General features: G+C 37.4%; 1 protein-coding gene across 1 annotated transcript in view; it reads right to left on the bottom strand.

The window, feature by feature from the left end:
• Positions 1-22,589, bottom strand: part of LOC118197830 (A-kinase anchor protein 13-like) — a 281,410-nt gene extending 258,821 nt beyond the window's left edge. The window contains exon 1 of the mRNA XM_085812122.1: positions 22,453-22,589. The gene's annotated coding sequence lies outside the window, so the exon portion shown is untranslated. The remainder of the gene's footprint in view (positions 1-22,452) is intronic.
• Between the last annotated feature and the right edge of the window lie 539 nt (positions 22,590-23,128).

Genomic DNA, 23,128 nt, shown 5'->3' with positions numbered 1-23,128 from the left:
ATGAGCAGAGAAAGGGTAAAATTATGCTAAGAGTTTATAAAATTTTCAGAACCTAGCACCAAAATGCTAAGGGGGGGAATACGGATGGAAATGCGGTAGCTATTATAAAAGAGAAAAACTGTTTAATGATTTTAATGAGTCTAGTTAGTTATTATTAAAAAAAATCACACATATTTGGAATCTAACCAGTAAGGGGAAAAATAGATATATAAAACTCGATTAATCCGCTCTAAATCCTTCTTAAAGAAAGAAAGAATAATGATTAAAAAAAATAAAATCGATTAATAACATTAATAAAAACAGTGTTGACTGTTTTAATTTAGAGCGATTATTTTTTTTTAATCATTATTCTTTCTTTCTTTAAAAAGGAGTATGCATAAGATTAAATATTTAGTGTATTACTGCAAAATGAACGCTTGCGTAAAAAGTTTCTTTTCCCGCTTTTTCCCCCATTGGCCTCCCTCCCCGATTCTTTTGACGATGCAAAAAAAAAAAAAAAACCTGCGCATGCAGGAAGTGTTGCCAACCTGCGTCAGTAGGAATGTTTTCACAAAGAAACTCACTCTCCTCTCCAATTTAATTTTCGTTTTGTTTTTCTCAGAATCTGAAAGCGCAATTTTTTTAGTTGTATTCTTCGAAACATTTAAATTAAATTTTTGCTTTCCTTCTACTTTTTAAGTAACCACAGCGGATGGGGGGGGGAGGTGATTTAAAGCAATGCAAAAAGCCTCAAATGTTTTTCTTTCCTGAAATTAAATTTTTAATGTTTATTCTATGTTTCTAATTGCTCCTTTACAAAAACAATGTCTATCCTGTTGGTTCTGATGTTGCAGGCGTAAGTCTTCGCTTGGAAAGAGAGTGCAAATTAGTTCGTGAAGAAAAGAAAAGAGTTTGGCATGGATATAATACAAGCATGTTAATTCTGAAGGACTTTAATAAAATTTTATTTGTAAAAAATCTACCACTGTTTATATAATTTGCTCAAACTTTTAAAAACCACACAAAAAGCATTTTGGGGAAGAAAAAAACAGCATGAAACGTTAAATATTTTTGGAAATGCAAGGCACTTTATATTAAATATGCACTGCGTAATTTTTAAGAAATATTATTTCACAGTATTTTTGTAATAAATACTTTTTGATTTCCTTAAAAAAAAGGAAAATTTGTTTTTTATTTTCTTTGTAAGGATCTTAAGTTTTACTAACGTTTATTTTATTTTAAATCTTTACTATCACTTCTTATTTTCTACTTCCGGCCAGAATAATAAGCGTTAAGGTTTTTATGCAAAGTTTGTCTGGCGAACGCCAAGTATTTAAGTTGTGGCTTTTTGCCAAGCGAGAGAGAGGAAGCAGTGAGTCGAAGCAGGCCGCTTACCTTAGAAGTTACGCAGTTGCTTGTTGCCTTCCAGGTCAGAGGTTTTAATCCTCTTGATAAATTTTAAACGTATTGTAGTGTTCACAGTTCCCTGTACTACATACGCTTCCTGTTAATATAAGGCCAATCTTCCACGTTTATTATTCTAAAGTTAAATTAGAGTTTAGTTTTATTTTTATACTTTTACGTTTTGACCCCAAGTAGCGGGTCGGTGTATTCCGAAGTACGGAAGTCATTGTAAATAGAGAAAAATAAAGGGTTTTGTATACCCTTCTTGTGTATCCTGTTTACTTCCCACAGTTTTGAACATAGCTTTAGTAAGCTCTCTGTTCCGAGTCAGGTCCTTGCATGTTCCCGAAGAAGGTTAGAAGGAACATTGACCCTGATAGTGGCGCCCAACGAAGAAGAATAACCATGGCCGAGTTTCAAGAAGAACCTGTGCTGCCTGCAGAAACGGCTCAGAATCCAGAAATGCCAGCTGCCGCCCTGGAAGGATTTGGTTACATCGTCCAGACCATGCGCGCTTCGATGAAACCAGAAGCAACATTTAATGGAAACTCACCGGTAACCAGTTTTTTGGAAAAATTGGATGACCACTTCATGCTCTACCCCGTGCACGAGTTTCAAAAAGTTACCTTAGCTACCAGCGCTTTGAGGGGCCAAGCGCTTAACTGGTTCAAATGTATAGGCAGAAGTCTCTTGGGTCAAGCAGGAAGTCCCACCTATACTTACGAAAATTTCAAGACTGCCCTACTAAAAGCCTTCCCTGTTGTAAGGGATCGTGCGAAATTAGAAACGGAACTTTTTAGTATATATCAACAAAGAATCGAAAACCTCTCAAGCTTTATTTTAAGAAAAATTCACGTCTTCAAGCTCTTGTATGGAAACCGTCCGGATCCTGAGATAATTCAAGTGATTTTGCCGAGGTTACTGCCCCAAGTGCAAGACTTTATTGAATTAAGAAATCCGACTACACTGGAAAAGTTATTTGAGCTAGCAATCCAGTTTGAAAGTAGAAGAACGGCGGACGTCGAAAGAAGACGCCAATATCAACAGCGAAACCAATTTGGTACGCCAAGACTACAGGAAACTAAAGCACACGGCTACGGAGAAAAAGCGAATCAGTGGGCAAGGAAACCAGAGCATTCAAAAACAGCCGGCGAACGTCGACAGTTCAATAGCAACCCAGGAAAAAAGTCTCAAGGCCAGTGGAAAAAGAAGGAAAGCATGGAAACAAAAAAGGATTTAAACTAAAACGGATTTCTGCTGACGGGAGGGTGCGGAAATCCGAAGGCCACGAAAACCTCTCTTCCTACAAGTTAAATACAGTAATGGTGAAAAATTTGACTCTTCCGAAGATTGAAGTGTTGGTGAATAATATCCCGGCCACCGCACTCCTGGATACCGGCGCGCAGTGTTCCTGTGTGGCAGAAGTCTTTTTTAGAAAGTATTTTCGCAAATACCGCATATATAATGCGGATAATACGACAGTATTAGCGGCGCAAGGAGAACAATGTAAGTGCGTAGGTAAAGTGCCTTTGTATATCCGTGTCAAGGACGAACAAGTAAAGGTGATGTTTTTTATAGTAAAGAATTTGAAAGCACATTTGATCTTAGGAATAGACTTTCTTTCAGGCGCACAAGCTACACTAGATTTTAATGAAGCGTCCCTTAAGCTGACAATGAAACCAGTGCGTGCAGAAAAGGCTGAACCGCCGATGTTAAAACTTGACCACCTCCCTAATGACGAGCAAGGAAGAATCCGACAAGTGGTAAGTGAATTTGCTTCGTTATTTAGTGATATTCCAGGATTTACTCAGGTTACTAACCATAGTATTGACACCGGAGATGCAATGCCAGTTCGCCAAAAACCATATCGGTATGATAAGAATAAGGAAAAAATTATAGAATGGCATATTACCGATATGCTACGTAAAAAGATCATAACGCCCATCTCAAGTAGTTATGCTAGCCCGGTGGTTTTATGTAAGAAAAATAATGACTATCCTTTGACGCATCCAAAAAGGTGGAGATTCGCTATTGATTACCGTAAATTAAACTCCATAACTAAATATCCGGTATATCCGTTACCGATCATTGAAGAAATTCTAAGGAACATAAAATCAACCAAATTTATGACGACTTTAGACTTAACGACTGGTTATTTTCAAATAGGGGTTAGGCCTGCCTAAGGACGTGCCTAAGACTGCTTTTATAACCAAGTCTGGCACTTATGCATTTTTGCGTATGCCGTTTGGCCTTTCAGGGGCCCCGGCAACATTTCAGCGATGCATGGACATTGTGTTAAGACCTGTTCTTGGAAAGTCCACATTTATCTATTTAGACGATATCATTATTACTAGTGATAATCTCGACCAACATGTACAGGATTTAAGACAGGTGTTTTCTTTATTAAATGAGGCCGGTCTAAAAGTTAATGTTGAAAAGTGCAAATTTGCAGCCCCTGAATTAAAATATTTAGGTTACAAAATATCTCAGAAAGGAATAGAGACAGACGAATCAAAAATAATTGCTGTACAAAAGTATCCGACTCCAAACACGGCAAAGAAGCTCTCTTCTTTTCTAGGACTTTGTTCATATTATAGGTCCTTTATAAAAGATTTTGCGGCTATCGCTGAGCTATTGTTAAAATTAAAAAGGAAAAAGGCAAGATTCTCGTGGACGGCCGAAGCCAATAGTGCTTTCGAAAAATTAAAACAAGCATTAACGCAAGCCCCTGCATTGAAATTTCCTGAAAAGGATGAGAATTTAGAAATTTCAGCGGATGCTTCGGATTATGCGGTAGGAGCGGTACTTTCGCAAAATCAGCAACCCGTGGCATTTTTTAGCCGAACTTTAAATCAAACACAAAGAAACTATTCCGCGACCGAGAGAGAGGCACTTGCAGTTCTGTTAGCAGTGCAAAAGTTCCGAGTCTATTTTGGAAAGGCGCCGATAACAGTGTACTCTGATCATGCGGCGGTAACTAGATTGTACTCAGGGAAAAATTTATCCCCAAGGTTAATAAGATGGGCACTCAAGCTGCAAGAATATAATCTGGTAATCAAGCATACCCCCGGAAAGGGAAATATCGTAGCAGATGCCCTATCAAGAATTAAAATAGATGAACAAGGTAATACCGTAAAGGTGGCAATGCTCACAGCATGTACAATAAATTCCCGAGAAACTGTAATAACCGAACTGGGTAAGGATCCTGAGTTTGGAAGCATTTATGAGTATTTGAAGGATCCTGAAAATTTTAGCCACCAAGATATTGTGGCGTTAAGAAATAGGGCGGCCCATTACGAACTAATAGATGGTCTATTATTCTATACAAAAACTACGAATTCCAACAACGAATTTCGACCTGTTAGCCCAGCTAGTCTTAGATTAAATATCCTGCAGGAGCTCCATGACAGCCCTTTAGCTTCTCATGCTGGTATTCGAAAAACTATCCAACGCGTACGCGAGGCAGTCTACTTTCCTGAACTGCAAAAGTTAACAAGGGCGTATGTCCAGTCCTGCCCAACATGTCAAGCAGTTAATTATATTAATTTCCGCCCGGCCGTGTTTCTAAATAGTATTAAATCCGAATTTCCAAATGAAATAATTGGCATCGATTTATTGGGCCCTTTCCCAAAAAGTCAGTTAAATAAAAGTCGCTATCTCCTTGTTATGGTTGATCATTTTAGTAAATGGACCGAAATTGTTTCCTTAAAACGAGCCTCCGCGAAATTAGTTACTGATTCTATTTTAAATAAATATATTTTAAAATACGGGGCGCCCCTAAAAGTTATATCGGATAATGGTCCTCAATTTGTAAGTAATATATTTGAAGACATGTGCCAAAAACTGGGCATACGTCATTTAAAAATGGTCCCGTATCGGCCGCAATCAAATATAGCGGAACGGGTCAATAGAAATATAGTGAAAATTATCCGTAGTTATGTTAAAAATTTTCATAAAAGCTGGGATAACTATGTCAATGAATTTGCTTTCGCCCTTAGGACCGCAAAACATGATACAACGGGCAAAACTCCTGCTGAGTTATTTCTAGGCAGAAAGATTATAACGCCGTTAGATAAATTATTTTATGTGCAACAAACAGCCCCAGAATTTAAAATGGGTGATATAGAAAAACTAATTAAGGAAGCAAAGAAGAATACGGAAGTAGCACAAAGAAAACAGAAGCTCTATTATGATTTGAAACGACGGGGAGTAACTTATAAAGTAGGGGATGAAGTTTTAAAAATTAAGCATTCACTTTCTTCAGCACCAGAAGATAAGACTGCCAAATTTTTTCCACGATTTGAAGGACCATATGTTATAGAAAAAATAACTCACGCTGTAGTAGTGTTAAAAGCCAGAAATGGTGAAACCTGCTCCGCAAACATTGATCAAATCAAACCCTACTTCGATCGTAATAAAATGCAAATATTTTCAGATCTTTTGCAGGATCCGGCACGGCAGACACCGCAGGCACAAGCTCCAGAGGTGGAAAAACGACAAGTACAAGGGCAAGCCATTAAAAGGCAGGAGCAAGTGAAAAGAAAATTTCCCCGCCGAAAAATTGAAGGTAGCAAGAAAAAGAAGCCGTTCCACCGTCCAGAAAAGAGAGTTCACGAACACCCCCAGAATGAAGAAGGGAGAAGGACGACGGATGTGAAGAGAACCAGGAGAAATGACGGCAACTATAACCCGGCTCTAAAACGGAAGATCTACTCATCCGACAGGACTCTCCGCAGCAAATGTCGCCGAACTGCGGAAGGGCCATCAGCGGCGGAGGAAAAGTTACAAGGAAAATTTGAACGGCCAGCAACGAGGTCCAAGCAGGAACACGACAGAAGTTTCCCGGTTCCGCCAAGACCAGCTGCCATCAAACGGCCAAGACCACAAGCAGAGGAGAAGAAGAAGATATTCAAGGGTGACTGAACTGGTGAAAAAAGGAAGCTTCCAGAGGAAGGCACTGAAGGGCGAGCCCGTACAAGAAGGAGGATAAATCAAACAATTATCTGCAATACCTTTAAGGACTGGGCCCAGAAAAGGATGTCCGAATATCACAAAGATAAGTAAAATTTTATGTTACTTTGCAAAACTTAAGTTAATCTTTCATTCTTACTGCAAGTGGCAGATTTCAAGAAGTTTTACCTCATGCGAGGTCTACCTTTATCGCCAAAAGGGCGAGAAATGAGTTGTTACCGATTTTGGTATTATTTTTTTCAATTACTCGCGCGTAAAACTAAAGTTGATGTATAATAGCGTTGTGTAAAGACTTAAATATTGAAAAAAGTTATTGTATAAATTTTATTTAAAACATTCTAGCAAGAGAGAAGTTTTAGTCTGAAAGACTTTTTGAAATGTAGTATTTCAATGTAGAAAAAATTGGCACTTGCTTTGAAAAGAATAGAAGTTAACAATGTACTACTAATGTATGTTTTCAAATGTGTAAAATTAACGGCATGTTGATATGTTCTTATATACAATGTGAACTGTTATTTTAAATGTTAAGAAATACCGTGATATGGTAAAAGTGAATGTTAAAATTTTTTTTATTCGTGTGACTGTAAAAAGACTAAAGCATGGCGAATATGTGTTAAAGGTTGAATGATGTAGTTAGGCTCTCTGACGCTACACTTTAGAGTTAGACACTTTCAGAATAGTACCTCACTCAGGGTTTAGAGTTGAAATTAGGGTGTGTTAAGAGGTCTTGTTATGTTGAATTTTAACACGTTAGTGTTTTGATTGTAGGAAGAAGTGTGGAACACGTAGACAGAAACACATTTGTGTTTGGTGTTCTTTTACAACACATGTCAGAGAACACGGGGAGAGATAATTAAAATAGTCATGAATGAAATAAGAATGTTAAGAGAAGTATAATTATACATGTTACTTTCCCTTTCATTGTGTAACATTTCATTAAACTAGTTTTCCTTCCAGATCTCTGGAAGGAACCAGATTTGAATAAGAGCTCCTGTTTGGATGCAGTACAGATGAAAAAAATTGTGTATCCTGGGAGCTGCTATTGTAAAAACAAATTTCTTTCTTTTAAATTTCTAGTTTCTAGCGAAAAATATTTGTAAAAGATTGGCCTCGCGTTAGATTCTAGAGCTAAAAGTTTTCAACAAGGTCGTTTTAGACCTCAGTTTCAAACTAATTAACTCTGGCGGGAAGTATGTAAGGATCTTAAGTTTTACTAACGTTTATTTTATTTTAAATCTTTACTATCACTTCTTATTTTCTACTTCCGGCCAGAATTATAAGCGTTAAGGTTTTTATGCAAAGATTGTCTGGCGAACGCCAAGTATTTAAGTTGTGGCTTTTTGCCAAGCGAGAGAGAGGAAGCAGTGAGTCGAAGCAGGCCGCTTACCTTAGAAGTTACGCAGTTGCTTGTTACCTTCCAGGCCAGAGGTTTTAATCCTCTTGATAAATGTTAAACGTATTGTAGTGTTCACAGTTCCCTGTACTACATACGCTTCCTGTTAATATAAGGCCAATCTTCCACGTTTATTATTCTAAAGTTAAATTAGAGTTTAGTTTTATTTTTATACTTTTACGTTTTGACCCCAAGTGGCGGGTCGGTGTATTCCGAAGTACGGAAGTCATTATAAATAGAGAAAAATAAAGGGTTTTGTATACCCTTCTTGTGTATCCTGTTTACTTCCCACAGTTTTGAACATAGCTTTCGTAAGCTCTCTGTTCCGAGTCAGGTCCTTGCATGTTCCCGAAGAAGGTTAGAAGGAACATTGACCCTGATATCTTATTATCCTTTCGCGATTACAATACTTCCTTTACTTCGTATAAGGAAAACGTATCGCGAAACGTTTACGGTATCAGATGTCAAAGAAAGTATCCATTTTGACCGTTCCCGAATCTACGTAGGGTATTCGGAAACTAAGTATTGTTTCATTGTAGCGCCGTCGCAGCGCTGTGGTAGGCGTCCCGCGCATGCGCACTAGTCTTTCTTGTTCACTGACTTTCAATTATCGCCATTTTGGTTGCTCTATGTTGTGTTTTCAGTTTGCTGTGCACATTCAAAATGTTTAAGACAATTAGTTCTCCCGCTGACTGTGAGATTCGTGCCGTGATTAAATTTTTGAACGCGAGGAATGTTAAATCGGCCGAAATTTATCGTCAAGTGACAGAAGTTTACGGTGAATACGCGATAAGTGATGGAATGGTGAGAAAGTGGGTAAGAATGTTTAATGCAGGTCGAACAAATGTCCACGCCGAGGCTCGGAGTGGTCGGCCTTCTGTTGTAACCGATGCCGCATGAATTATCGCAAACTGTGTTCCCGATGGGTTCCAAAAATGCTCACTGATGTTCACAAAACAAAGCGACTTGGTAGTGCCCTGACATTTCTCACGCGTTACAGTGATGAGGGAGAAAACATTTTAAACCAAATTGTGACAGGTGATGAAACTTGGGTGTGTCATTTCACACCAGAATCGAAACAACAATCGATGGAGTGGAGACACACTCATTCTCCGAAAAAACAAAAGTTCAAAGTGACAATGTCATCACAAAAAATCATGTGCACTGTCTTCTGGGATAGGAAAGACGTTTTGCTTACTGAATTTCTTCCCAGAGGTGAAACCATTCATGCGGCACGATATTGTGAGACTTTAACAAAACTAAGGCGTGCCATTCAAAACAAACGAAGAGGAATGCTCAGTAAAGGAATTGTGTTGCTCCATGACAATGCTCGGCCCCATACTGCTGGTGTCACTTAATCGTTAATTCGAGTTTCATTGGGAGCAGTTCGATCACCCGCCGTACAGCCCGGACTTGGCGCCGTCCGACTATCACTTGTTCCTGCACATGAAGCGCGAGCTTGGTGGCAAGCGCTTTGGATCTGACGATGACACGAGAAATGCTGTGGAGTCGTGGTTATCGAAACTGGCGGGAAGTTTCTTTGACGATGGTATACAAAAACTGGTCACCCGCTATGACAGGTGTTTGATCATTGGCGGAAACTGTGTTGAAAAATATTTTAAGACATGTATTTTCATGTAAAAATAAAATTGGATTCGAAAAAATTGTTTTACTATTTTTTTTTTTTTTTTTTTTTTTCAAAACGGTACTTAGTTTCCGAATACGCCTCGTACTTCGGCTGTCTTTTTGCGTGACATCTGTACGTACGGACACAATAAAAGACTTTATTCTCGAATGGATTGCAAAATGGATTCAAGATGCATTTTTCCGTGACCTCTGTACTTAGGTATTGTTAAGAAATGCCCAACAGCGGTAAGATAACTTCCCCGTGAAGCGGGTTTAGGGTTACCAAAAAGTGGCAAGAAAAGGCAGGGTTGCCAGATTTGGAACGAAATCACCCATTTGGCGACAAAACTGGCAATATGCCATAACGGAGCGAGAAATTCTAGAACAAATTCTTACCGCTTTTCCTGGAAATGCTCTCGAAGGCAGATCATAGGCTATAAATGTCGTGCCTGTACGCGGAGTAAGAGTGTATCAAGAGTGTCTATATTATCTTGAGTTCACAGATTAGTTCAAAAGCGATTGGGCAAAAGCGAGTCGAAAGCTGTATTTCAGTGCTTTGCCGTGAAGCTGTCTTCACCGTAACAGCTTGATGAAGGCTGTGTTGCTGATTATTTCAGCATGTTTATAGCAGCTTTTCGACGGCTGTAAACGTGTTTTTGTAAATCTCCTCTGTAATGCAGACGAATAAATTGTGTTTTTAGTCTTCTTTAAGTGTTGTCATCAATCCCTCCAAATCCACAAACCCGTAGAACGCAACAGTATGTATCTCGGGTAACGATTCAATAACGATTAGACGTAGAGAGTGAAATTTTGCATATGGGACTACAGTAACATCTAATTGAGTAGCTTTTTTTTTCTCTGCTTTTTTCTTGCAATCTCGACAGTACCAAAAGTGTATATCGGGGGTGGCCAAATTTCATGACGATAGGTGCCACATGATAGATTCCATGAACTTTCGTGAACCTCAAGTCCAAATTTATATCGTTACAAAAATGATAAGAAAGATTTTGAATACAAAAAATCTCTTGAAGTAAATTAATGAGAATTTTGCATTTGATATGTGATTAATATGGTTACGTATAAATAAGGGAAAATACATCTTATATCTATTCAAAACAGTTAAGTACCAAAACATATTAATTTGTAACTCTTGTAATATGCAACTGAGCGGTCTTCCTTCAAGTAGAAAATTTAAATACTTTCTTCTGATTTCCTTTACAACCCTCCATTTATAAATATTGTTTGATTTTAATATAAGTAAGGTGAAGTAGGAAGCATATCTATTGATCTATAATTATGTAAGAAAACCTTATTTGAATGAATTTAATTTTTTTTTTTTAAACTAATAAACAGTCTTTTATAAAGAATAAATTAAAGAATACTACAGGTTAGCGAACACCGCAGAGAAACTGTTATTCCAGAAAGAGAATTTATTTAAAAATAAGCTATTAACTTTTTTAGGCTTTTGTTTAAAAATTACTTTGGTTTTCCACACAATTAACATACTGAGATCCTTCGAATCTTCGGATCCTAACCTAGGAAATCGTTAAACATTTTAATCCAAAATTTTGGAATAACTAGTGTTACCGATGGCCAGTGTAGAAGAATCTGCTAAAAAATGAACATGATTGCAATTTCAATGGTATCTGAAGCATCAGTATCACTCACGACGGCCCTGAGTGATATAGTATTTCAGTGTGGCATCCAGCGAAATCTGCCAGAAATTTTTAGTGATCCCTACAATGCACATCACTGAAATATCTGGAAACTACAATTGGAAGTATTCTGACAAATCTAGCAGTTCATTCTGGGTTATACAAACGCTTCATCCAACACGTATTAAAACTATCTACCAGTCGAACTCTTCATCCACAGTTGTCCAATTTTGGGCTATTTTTCAAATACATGGCAGATCAAAACTAATGGTACAGAAGAGTAAACATACTTGCGACTATTATAATGAATTTATTTCACGAATACAGATATAACATGTATTTCTATGGACATGCCCACATTTTCGATGTGGACAGGGGCGTAGCTAGAGGGGGCATCTGTTCCCGGGCGCAGAATCCAAGGGGCACCAAACTGATGTTACGACATTGTAGAATTAAATGTTTTCCATCCTTGGCAAGCAGTAAGGGGCGCGAAATCTTCAGTTGTCCCTGGGCGCTGAAAACCCTAGCTACGACTCTGGATGTGGAGGCCTTTTGTGACACGGCAGACGCCTACACATAGTCAAATTCCTAAGCTCTTGTTAGACGGGACTATGGATCCTTCCCCTACTCCAACTGTTAACTATTGGACACATTCACTTACGGCCTTTTCAGTCTTCCCGGGGTGCTCTCCATCAAAATTGGGAAAGAAACTGAGCTAAATCGCACTGTCACCTGTAAGATGCTCAAGACTGTTGCCAACGACAGGCGTAAACTTGAGCTCCTCGCCACGAGGAATTTCGTGGGCTTGGGCTGACTGTAGGTCAGACAAGTGAACATTAGCAACAACAATAGCTTACGGTCTCTCCTTAAATTTCTGAGTAAAATAAATCAAAAGAAAGTTTAAAATAAATACTTTGTAGAGTATCCTTTTTATTTTATTAATATTTTACCGTTAATTAGCTTTTCTTTCTCGCTTCCCATTTTCCTGCCAGAATGTTAATTTCTAGTTCGCGCGTGTTCAAATGAGGCAGAAAGGAGAAAGTATTTAAAGGAAGGTTTTAGAGGGTAGAATAAGAGACACTTGCTACTCTGTCTTCAGGGGACCATCGTCCTGTATTTCACTTTACTTGAAGCACCCGCAGGGGAATCTATATTATGACAGCCGGATAACGATATGCGTTATTGGCGGCTTGCAGCGGAAGTTGGATGTAGAATGAGACCGCGTTCCGCCTGGTGAAGGCCACGTTGCTAATTACTTCTCTTAAGAACTTTTTTTTTTTTTTTTTTTTTTTTTTTTTTTTTTTTTTTTTTTTTTTTCCTCTGTAGACTTTTGGCTAACTTGCGATTTATTTAGTTTAATTTAAATTCTTTATATTTTTTAGTTGAGCCACAAATGCTGGATGGTTTTGTAATCACGAGCGGAGCCTTCTGTTAATCTATTGATTTTAAGTAAAAGGGTCTTTTACACCCATTCCAGGTCTCTGTTGTAATTTCCAAGACATAGCAATAAGTCGCTTATGTCTTTTTAAAATTTGTAGAGACATTAGGTAATTTAGAAGCAAGCAAGATGAAAAATGAGCAATCGCCTTCGCAGGGGATCGGACCACGGACCTCTGGGATACCGGCCAAGCATGCAGAACCACTACACCACGAAGGCACGTCAAGAAGGTGGGAGAATTACCTTATAAGTTCTCAGCTAGTTTATGCTACCAAAAAGAATAAGACTCTGTAAATTTCTTACTTTATTGTCCGCCTAAGATTTCCACAACCTGTGCACAGAAAATAAATCTGAAATGGAATCTGTAAACATATGAGGATACTATATGATCAGACTTTAAAAAATAAACGTTCACGGGGCTAAATTGAAGCAAAATTTCCCATTACTGCATGAAATTTGTAATGATCAAGCAGTGGATCATACTACAACTTTCTGTTGGGTTACTAAGCTTTCGAGAAGAACATGTCAGACGTACATGACGATCGAAAATTAAGGAGACAAAAAATATCAACAGATTACAGAAATGCGATGCTGGCATGTGGCAGTACTAAGGGGTGAAACATTTGAGAAATACCGAGCAGCAAAAGGCCTAGCAGAAGCTCTATCCTAGCGTGATATTTATGTCGAACTAAAAAGAAAGAAGGTCATCAAAAAGTGTAAGAGAAAATATCACAAGCCAGTGTCAGTATGCCGTATTTTGACAGAAACTTTGGAAAAGTGAGATGTTTGAGTTCCATTGATCCGTTGTGATAAGATGGCATAAGATGGTTCTTTGTCTAGGATGAGTGATTTCAGAGTGCAATAATTTTTACATCAGTGGTGAAATCCTGTGCCTTTATTAATGATTCCGGTTGCAGCCTCTAAGGTCAATCCAGTGGACAAAGAGATAAAAGAAGTCTTTTCATCAGGGTCAGGAGATGGACACTTTGTTATGTACGAGTGAAAGAATCTCCTCCTCACACGGGAGTTTAACGCAAGTAGATACAGGGAGATATATAAGGTGGTTTCCTGAGAAGAGAGGGGAACTTTCCTGTTTAGAGCCATGGGCATGTTGGCCTGTTAAGAACGATCATTCCTCGTGTATAATGCGTTAGAGCATTTTTCCTCTAACAAAATTCTGAAATTACGGGACTAAATATATCCAAGTCCCATACTGTCAAGATATGTGTTAGCATAAATTTAGGTATTTTGCATAATGAAACTCGAATCGTGTGCAATGCAGTATATTTGATTTTCACCCTAGCTACTTGTACCTGGCCAAAGGTCTAATCCAGTAGTACTTTCTTCTCTTTCAGGTACGATGGCAAAGTATGTTCCTGTTTATTTTTCTTATTGCCTAATATAGGTAAGCCTGATGATATTTAGTACTGATGATGATTCTATGTAAGTTATTCTTTTGAAGGCTTCAATTTTAATGTCCTTGAACATTATTACTTTTTGTTATGCTTAAGTTAAGCAAAATTATCCTATTTTATTAAATAAAGATTTCGTAGTTAATCTTTTGACTTATGATTCTTTAATTCTGTGCTTGAGGAAACGTACTCATTACGCCTTCAGTGCTAATGCACAACCAACAATATGCAACTGTTAAGGTTTTCATCTTATCAAAATTCATGTTATTGCTAAAACTTGAGTTAGAAGTTCATTTCAACCCTGTGTCACACCCAGGGTTTGCGTAGCGGTTTCGGCCACTACACCACACCGTCATGGTTTGATGCAAAGTTAATAATACGAAGATTTGATGAAAAATTTCTGTCTGGAATAGCAAAAACTGATAAAACGTGAATTCATAATTTTGACTAAAATTAACATTATGGTCAAACCAGTGATTCTTCCTGCGAACTCAAATATTTCAGCATGCACAGCCATTGGTGAAATAAGTTATGATCTCTGCCTAGGATTACAAGGAATTATTAAGAAGATAGAGTGTCATGTGGCAGAAGTGTTTATTGCAACACGTTACTGTGAGTAGTTGTGAAAACTGTGAAGGAACTGCATAAAAGTGCTCGACTTGCTTAGAAATAAAGAATTAATTTTGAAGGACTTCCGCAGAAAATTGAGACAAATTTTCTAACCAGGTAAGAGCAGGAAGGTTCACATCTCTAAAAGTAAAATCTTCAGATTTAAAATCTTTCCGCAAACTGAAAGAACACTGCGTGGACTACAACGCGAAAGACGTTTCTTCAGCAGTTACTCAGGCCGTTCAAAAAATGAATAAAAGTAACACCTTACAACGAATAACAAAGCTTCCAAGTGAATCAAACCTGCTGTGAACAATGCCATCACGCAGAAGGAAAAGCAAATTGCCTGAAATAAAATTAACTTGACAGAAAAAAATATTAGTGACAAAAATTAAATAAAAATATTAGCTTATCTATTAGATTAACCTCGTATTAGTATATTTCGTGCTATTCCGATGATCATTACCTTCTCAAAAAGTAACATGACAGGAATAATAATTGCCAGAAATAGAATTATTTGCAATTTTGTTTGTTACTCTGACCATAAGCCAGCAGTGGACAGTTTGAAATTGATTAAATTATTACATACGTAATATAAAAAAATTAAATCAGCGATTAATAAAGAAACTTGTCATTGCGTGCGAGGCCTGATGGCGCAGTGCGCAGCAGCACCACAGGTCCGGGGTTCGATTTCCGGGCTGGGCACGGTCAACACCTTCTTAAACAGAATAGAAAGAATATTTAAGAAGGTGTTGGCACAGTCGACTCAGCCTTTCATCCCTTGATTTCCATCACTAGGGTCGATAAAATGAGTACCAAGTTTGCTTGGAGACTAAACACTGGGGGGTCTTGCGACAAGCTGACCACTTGTTCAGGGCATATGCTTGCGCACCCCGGGGCCCACGGTCAAGAAAGCAGATTTTGGGGCACTGCAGACCTTGGCCCATTAGGGCTGTTACGCCACTGAGTATTTTAGTTTTAGTCCTTGCGTGATTTCTATTTCAAATTTCATTTGTATTAAAAAAATTAAACAACTATTTATTCGAAACAAATCGCATTTGAAAGAGGAAAAGGTCGCAAAGTTCTTTGGCCGCAAATAGCTCGCGAGCCGCAAAGGTGTCGAAGAGCCGCAGTTTGTCCATAAGCACTCCCCAGTTCTATGTACACTTATAATATCTTTTAAAATAATGAACAATACAGCGAAACTGTGAGATACGGACTAATAAGGAAGGCTCTAACAAGGACTAGCAAGGATCATAGGAAAAATGAAGACGACTTGATCCTAAGTTGAATGGAGTAACAAGAGCGAAGCTCTCTTTGCTCTGTATGTGTTACAAAGTATGTTTTAAAAATTCCTCAGTTGAATAGCAAGAACGCATTTAAGGGAAACAGCAAAGCAGGTGACAAAAATTCTCTAAGGAGGTTTGATTTAAAATTTGTGATATTCAAGCAGAGGCAATGTTAGAGAAAAAACTGGAAACGGGGGGACCTGAAGTCTGCAAAAGCAGAAGAGGAGGAAAAGAGAATTAAATGAACAGAGTAGTTAGCAGGATAAACGGTTTTTTTTTTTTTTTTTTTTTTTTTTTTTTTTTTTTCCCAGTGGAAAAGGTCTGTGTTTTTGACTGCAGATAATTGGATTTTGATGGTGTTTGACGGAAAGGTAGAATTCAATGGCGTTGTTTCTAATGTAGTCATTCATATATTGAATTTTAAGGTCATGATAGATGATAGAGTTCCTGATATACCAAGGGGCGTTAACGATCATTCAGAGAGTTTTGTTTTGAAGAATCTGTAGTTGGTGAAGTTTGGATTTAGCAGCTTGGCCCCAAAATCCAAGATGCGTAGAGGAAAGCAGGACGAAGGTCAGACTTGTACAATATAACCTTGTTTTTGATGGAGAGCTTGCTGTGGTGTCCAAGGAGAGAGAACGCATGGCAGATAGTATAATTAATTTTTTCATGAACTTCTTGAAATAATTTTTGAAGCTAAGCTTGCTGTCGAGATTTACTTCAAGTTAGGCAGTATTGCTAGTCCATTCTATTGGTTCGCCAAAGAGGACGAGGGCATCTAGAATTCCATTGGAATGAATTTCCTTTTCGGAAGAAGATAATTGAGGGAGCTTTTTATACGCTGACACCAATGAGCATTTTATCATTCTTCAACATTAAGAAGGTAGCTTTGAAAGAGATTTCTGACGTATTTGAAGTTGGCAGCTTAAATCACGATGGTAGTATCATCCTCAAAATGAGCGAGCTGAATCCTGGGATTGTAAGAGATGTCATGAGTATATAGATTGAAAATGATGGGCACAAGCACACTTCCCTGTGAAATACCGGCTTGAATGCGGCGGCTAGAAGACAAGGTACTCCCCTTGAATGGTCCAGGTGGTAAGGAAAGAAACTATGAAGTGGATGATAAAGTCCGGGAGATTGAGTTGGATGAGTTTATACAGGAGACTCTGGTGCCAGACCCGGTCAAATACCTTTGTGATGTTAAGGAAGACGTTCCCAGTGTAGATCTTCGCATACCCTCGGTACTAAGATACCCTCGGTGATAGTGTTGACCACTGTAAGGAGTTGTTGATTGGTGCTATGCTTCACCCGAAAAGCTGAACTGCTCTAGCGGGAGAAAAGTAAGCATATTACACTTGTTGATGAGGCTCTTGAGTATAACCGTTCTGTAATCGTAAAGAGAGAGAACTTCAGCAGGGCTTAAATGTAATATCGGAATCCTTCGTTTACGTTTTGAACGATGATTGGCCGAGAACTCTAGGCAGTACAAATGGCAATGCAGATGACATTAACGCGGTTAGTTTTTTTAACTGACATAGTTTATACTACAAGACGATGGCTTAACCAAATTAAAATGAGTAATTTTGAGTTTAATATATTTTTGTCTTACATATATGCTCACGCCCCTTAACCGACTTATTTCGAATGATGAAAATATTCGTGTTTTAGCAATGTCAGATTTTCAAATAATAATAATAATAATAATAATAATTTTTGACAAATAGCGAAATCTCCCGATTCCTAAACTTAAATTTGGGAAAGTTTTATACTCGTTATGAAAAAATAAAAATACAAAAAGTTTGATTCCCTTATCATAAAAATTGACTGGAATATTTCATTTCAAAATTAGCAATTTTTGATGGCATTTTTAATTTGCCTAGAGGCAACGGTTAGTTAAGTTAGAATAATTCGAAGAAATACGTTTAAATGAAAATTAAACGAAAAATATATGTAATTTAATAGGCCGTACAAGGAAGTCATGGGGTGTCCACATCGGAGTTTTTATTTATGATATTTTACACGAATAAAACTGTTTTGTGATAAATGTTTAATAAATATGTTTTCTATACCCATTAAACTAAATATTGTTGGCAAACTAATATTTGTTGCATACTAATATTTACTGGCAAAACTAAATATTGTTGATTTAAATATTTGTTCAAAATAAATAATTTGACGGTTGCCTAAAAACGGCATAATTGATCTAAATGTATCCTGAGAAACACTTATATTATAGTATATGCCCCCAAAAAAATCTTTGAATTTTTTTCTTTCATGTTGTGGACGAAATTTTAATTAAAGTTTTTATTAAATAGAAGAAAATTGGAAGTCTATCAAATCCATCAAAGAAACACACAAATTAGATTAATGAGTTCCGAATACATGTTTCGTTCCTCTGAACCATTTGAGATTTTATACCACTTTTTCAATTCATTAAACATAAATTTTAAAATGATATTTCGCATCAGCCTCAAATGCGCTCATGATTTTTGATTTTTTGACATTGGATTTTTGACATTGGAGTGTGTTGCCATTTGGCAAAATGTCAAATATTTATATTTCCAATTCAATCTGTCCGTTATGTATCTACAAACTAAGCTATTGAAAGCAATAGATGCAGCTTTTAAGAATACTACTTTTTACTCTTGAATCGGATTGATTGAAATAAAGGTACTAGATATATCGAATTAAAAACGCTTCAGTATTTTTATAGAATTACATTACATATATTTTTACTTTTCGAGTAGGCAGAAGATATAAAACTTTCCCATGTTAATCTCAATGTATATTCATGTACTATCCTATAAAATGTTTCACTCTTGCAATTGGGCCATCTCTATTGATAATTTCCATAGATAAACTATATTATGCTTGTAGAGTCATTAAGATTTTTGAGCTAGGAAACACGAAAAATGAGCAATGCCTTCCCCGGGATACGAACCTGGACCTCTCGAATACGCACCGAGTGTGCTACCATTACATCATGAAAGACTGCAGAAAGGAAAGGAGAAAATACCTTATATACTCCCCCTTTAAAGGAGATCCAGTCGCCAAATTCTGGTGGTGAAGAATCATCATCCACCCCCTTTTAGTTCGGGCGCCTCTGCAGAGTCATTAGGACATTTTGAAACAGGAGACGTGAAAAATAAGCAGTGCCCTCGCCAGGACTCGAACCTGGACCTCTGGAATACGCGCCATATGTGCTACCGTTACGCCAAAGGCATGCAGAAAGGAGGGGATAAAGACTAAAAACTTTCATTTGCTAAAAGAAGAATCAACTCTACAATCCAATTTCATAAGATACACTAATAATGAAGATTTCAAAATTTCGATCATAGTATCAAGCTTGAACAGATGTCTATTTGAAAAAATTTGAATGGTATCAAAGAACTCACTTACATTCTTTGTTTTAAGTGTTACATATACTCTACATAAAGAACGCCATAGGGTGTCCTAAGATTTTCTTATTACGTCCATAGTCTCCTAGACTGGGCGTGACAACTATTACGCATAGTCTTTGTTCAGAACGCTGAGAAAAGTTAGATTGAACGCAAAAGAAAAACATTGGAAAGGTGTTTTCCTTTACGGATGAAATGTAGAATGCAGATCTTAACATCTTAAACATAGATCATTTTAAGGGTGTATAATTTTTTAGTTAAAAACCTGTAGAAATTCTGGAAAAAATACGAAAAGTACAAAAACGTTTCAACCAAATCTATCCATCCATTTCGTAATATCCGATTTTCCTACTTTTGGAAGTTCGTTATAGAAGCATAAAACAACATTATGTACAGGGAATGTACAGGAAACTATACGGAACCAAAAAACTCGTTCATTATATCCGGGAATTCGTTATAAGCGGGTTCTTTACAGGGGGAATTCGACTGTCAAGCATTTTTCTTCTAATGCGTATAGTGAACGATAATTTCGGTCTTCTGAAGTTCCTCATAACGGAATCAGTGGGGTAACTGGAATGGAGAGGAGGTATTTTATAGGTTAGGTTATTCAATTACGGCAAAGCCCTCGAGGGCTATCTGCTTAAGGAAAGGGATGCCTTCGTGGAGGACTTTTTAAGGAAAACTGGCTCGTATACACGTTACACATGGGGAAAACCACAAAAACACCCATGCAGGCAGCTCGTTCGCGGGATTCGAACCTCGGACCGAACTACCAGTGTTCAGCGACTTTACCGCTCGGCCGCTGATGGGCCGAAGGCTTGTTTTTGCGCGAAGCGTTATTTTATAGGAATATTCATCTGGATCGTCGAGGTAGATGAAGAATAATTAGATTCAGGGCCGTTCCTAGGCCACTGGCTGCCCGCGTACTTTCCTAGGCTTGCCGCCCAAAATTTAAAAAAAAAAAAAAAAAAAAAAAAAAAAAATGCTCAATGGCAAATAAAATTTTTATTTCATAGTCACTAAGTACTTACATATGACAAACTATATAAAAGTACTTACATATTACAAGTACTTAAAACGAATTTAAAATATAAGTCATGGTATCGTCAGAATCCGGCCGCCCCTGATTTTCGCCGCCCGCGTACTTTTACGCCCTGCACAACCGCTAGGAACGGCCCTGATTAGACTCTAAACTGCCATACGGAATTAAATTTAGAAGAAAAAGAATACCTTCTCTAGATAAAGTATTCAAAGAAATTACCACGCGAATTTAGCAGCTACATACTTTTGTTATCGGTTTTTTACTCCGTGGAAACATTTGAATACAAATTTCTAATATCAGCTAAATTATTATCACGGTGACATTAATAAATAACAGTAATAACAGTAAAATAACAGTAATAAAAAACTTACTAAATTATGTGATTCAAATCTTATTTATTGTAACAAACTATTATGGCACTTTATGACCTCTCTTTTCGACTTACACCAGAGCATATCTGTGATTGTCGACATACACCGGTGAGGGTCCGGTAGTGCAATATTCGATCTTTCACCCACGTATTTGGTGAATGTTGACATTCTCCGGTGAAAGTCGACATTCTCCAATTTCGGTCTTTCACGATAACATATATATATATATACATTTATTTAGATTATTTTCTAACGTGTTTTATAAATTAAACAACAAAATGTATAGAAAATATTGGTAAACATCAAAACTTCAATAAAAATAGTATTTTATATTCATGACCTCAAACTAAATGCTTGACAGCTAAATAAATATATATATATATATATATATATATATATACTTAGCATACGAACTAGGATTTTTCTTTTAACCTATATGTATATATAAGGCTGACTGCATCCTCCCCCCTAAACTATGAAATTCCCAACTGGCTGAGAGCCCCTGAGCCAGAGCAATCAAATTGATGTCTACAATTTTACGGACGGTTTTCAGAATAAGAAAAGAAACAAAATAAATATATAATTTTAAAAAGCTGGAATTAAAATTTTTCTTCGAAAATAAAAGTAGACTTTTAATGTATTTCCTTACATATCGTTTTTCCATTTTTCTAGTCCAAGGGGGCAATTTTCCCAGAAGGACTATTAATTTCGTTTTGGCATTTTGCGTTGGTTCACTATAAATGTCGGTTCCCTTTTCTAACTGTTGCCACAAAATAAGTGTCCTGCATTATATTTAAAGAAATTAAATAATGAAGAATCTGTATAAATGCATGTATGGTTCTCCCATTTTGATGAAACAACGGTACCTAAAGCCATCCAATTTCAAATAACGTACGTTTCCACCCGAATATGGGCATCCAGCCCAAATTTAGAATTTGGAATTTGTTTTATTATCTATTTCATATTTTGTAAAACTTTAGCGACTTTTTGATAAACAAACTCAACGATTTCAAAGCGAACAGTGGCAACGCTGTACGAAACCCTTTTAATCTCCAGCGCGCAAGACTGTGTATCGGAAATTCTAAAGATATGCTCATTTTAAAATTATTTCGCGATATTATTGTTGAACTGAACTTTATGGTTTAAGTGCGAAGACCATGATACTTAATAAATAAAGGTAACACACAAACCGTAAAAAAGGCCCCTTTGGGCATAATGTAAAATCTGAAAGCTTTCAGATTTTTTTTATAGTTATTTATTTGTATGTCAAGATGGTTACTAAGTTCAGGGACAGCCTCAGCCGGCAAAAGCTCTATGTATGGCATTAAATGGGATTTGGCTGTAGTTGTCACCGCACACTTGGCAACAGGCTAAAATAACTAAATTTCTGGAAGAAATGTGAAATATACAAAAAAAAAAAAAAAAAAAAAAAAAGTTTCATTTGAAGATATCTATACAATTCGTTTACTCTATCTATCATATTTTAAAAGTATAAAATAACACTGTGAGTATAGGAAACTGGAACCAAAAAATTTGTTCGTCATAGGAGCGTTCCCTCTATCCGATCGTAGAAGAAAAACACTAATGGAATTTTCTTCTGCGAGAGCGAATGATAATTTTTGGTCTCTTGAGGTTCGTTAGGGTTCGGCTGTAGTTGTCACCACACTCTTAACAACAAGTTAAAATAACTGTGCGTGTTAGCAGTCAGCGAAGTGGAATATTCACTTAATTTCACGAGACGGAATTAGAGGGCAACTGAACTACACTGGGTCACGGGAGCGACCCGCCGGAGATTTAATCGATCGCGTAACTGATATCAACAAACAGAACGCCCAGTAAAAGAGACAGGTTGAGGAACTCACCGGTAAAGATTCCTTCCCATCCAGGCGGTTGATACGCCAGAAAAGCACATCTTTTCCCGCGGCTTCCGATACCGTGGCAGCAGAAGACACGGATCTTCGCAGACGACAGAGAGCGCTGGCGGTTCCCTCCGTCCACCCTCGCCGGGGCTTAGATCGATGGGATCGCGGCGGCGCAGTCCGCGAGGGCAGACGCCGCATTCCGAGGGCCATTTTTCGAAACTCTCATCACGTATCTCCTTCGCACATTCCCTCTATTCGCGCGCTGTGGCGGTTGGAAAAATCTCGTCTCGGTATTTCGAATAGCGACGGATTCCGTTCGAGTGGAAGGAATCTTGTCTTCTGCTCAATTCAACCCACACCTTTGAGTGTAGGCAATTTCCGGATTTCGAGAGAGCCGGCTTACGAACGCCGTTCTGTACTTACGCACCCTTAATTATAAAATAAAGAAAGAAAGAAATATATAAAAGGTTTCAGATTTTAAATTACGTCCAAAGGGGCGTTTTTTTAACGTTTTGGGTGTTACCTTTATTTATTAAATATCATGTTCTTTGCACTTAAACCATAAAATTCAGTTCAACAGCAATGTCGCAAAATAATTTTTAAATGACCACATTTTTAGAACTTTTCCCTCTAAATTATCTATTATAAACGTCACCTGCGAATTTATAACGCAAAC

The sequence above is a fragment of the Stegodyphus dumicola genome, chromosome 2 (assembly GCF_044657685.1).
Source record: "Stegodyphus dumicola isolate Sdum_Otavi_A_Nest chromosome 2, ASM4465768v1".
Classification (NCBI taxonomy): Eukaryota; Metazoa; Arthropoda; class Arachnida; order Araneae; family Eresidae; genus Stegodyphus; species Stegodyphus dumicola.
The sequence above is the reverse complement of the archived record's forward strand: the minus strand, read 5'-3'. Positions and strand labels throughout refer to the sequence as shown.